Source organism: Phodopus roborovskii, unplaced genomic scaffold (genome assembly GCF_943737965.1).
Source record: "Phodopus roborovskii unplaced genomic scaffold, PHOROB, whole genome shotgun sequence".
NCBI lineage: Eukaryota > Metazoa > Chordata > Mammalia > Rodentia > Cricetidae > Phodopus > Phodopus roborovskii.
In genome coordinates, this window is record NW_026125729.1 from 1,629,038 (window position 1) to 1,630,762 (window position 1,725).

A 1,725-nucleotide genomic window follows, 5' to 3' on the forward strand; every position below is an offset into this window, starting at 1 on the left:
GTGCACTCCTAGGTCCTTGAGATCCTCCATCAAATGAATTCACAGACGGCACACAGAGTACACTGCAGAAAACAAATAGGTACATCTTGTTAAAGAAGAATGTGGAGCATACTTAAAGGGTGAGCAATGACTAAGGGAACCACCATGGCTGTATACATTTTAAGTAGCGTTTACATTATCTCTTGAAGTTCCTGTGACAACTTCCCTGAAGGATAACTTTCTACTACATAGGTAATTTCCAAGCAGATGTGGCTTAACCTTTTATTTTTAAACTGTATTATATGTATCCATGTAGTTTTCATATTAATAACACTATAATAGAATGGTTTGAAACAGTTCTAAGCAGAAGGGGGAAAGTATTTCAGTTTTAATTCCCCTCACCCAGAATGAGTTTTTAACTCACTTCTTTTAAGTTTATCAATGAGAAAAATGTGTTTAGTGGCAAATCATGCCTTATTACTACTACACTAAAGGACACTAATATTTAAAAGCAAGCCCAATATTCACAGTCACATCTGAAAGGAATAGCAAATAGTGGATTCTTTTGTAATCTAGAATTTTTTCTTGTTACTTGAATAGCCTAAAGAAAGGGGACAATGGCTTTCTGGAAAAAAAAAAAACAAAAAACAAAAAACAAACAAACAAACAAAAAAACACCTCCCAGGCACTTCTGAATATCATGTCACTATCTAAGGCCAGACTCAGATTGCTTTCTTCTGGTCATCAATCAATATCCTGCAGTTTCATTTCCTGGTTTTATAAACTGCTGGTTATAAGGGAGGTGATCCATACTCAATGGCTTCCACATTTGTTAGTATCTAGCTAGTTACTCAATAATGCCTTATGGCCTACCCTTACCTGGAATAGTGATTCTAATGACTTTCATTGGTCAAGTTTAGTGTCTGTCTGTAAATCCAATTATCTGAAAAGTGAAACACTCACTGTGAATATGAAGGAGACAAGATTCTATAAATCATTAGCCATTATAAAATATGACTTTTACTTTAGTATGTTTAGTACAAGAAGGAAGATGGATCTTTAAAAATTCCATAGTTCAAAGGAATATGGTTAAATTCTAAGAATAATAATACTGACACTGAGCCTCTTGAAAGCACAGGGAAGGAGCTGAACATGAAAAATTCAATGAGTAATTTTAAGGACAGCTTGGATGAGGTGTAAGCCTTCTATTTTCAACTATCTATTGAGGAGGGAACCTAAAGATTACCACATTAACCTTTGCTGCAAGAAACCTCAATTGATTTTGACTTGTATCTCATTGTGATGCTTCCTGACTCGGGGTAAAGGTTTTAAGGTTTTAACATAGTAGCACACCTACAGGAAAAGGATATTGCTTTCAGACATCTTCTTTCACATAAATTTATAGCAATTACCAGTAAAGTGAATCTTTTTATCATTATGTTATATGGAAAGACTATAGATCTATTTCCATTATTGAGAGAAAATACAATCTTATGGGATATATTCCAATCATATACTCTATAAGTGTCAACTATGTAAACATAGTGAGAAAATGGTCATCCTTGATATTAATTGTCAAACACTTATGAGATCCTTTAGATATAGGAAATGCATTGACATGAATGGCATATAAAATTTTTCCTGTATAGATTGTTATTGCGCCATTAATACCATACCATGTAGATAAGAGTGGCAAGAAACAAACAAGCAATCAAATAGGATCATGCATGGCTTAGACAAACAGCT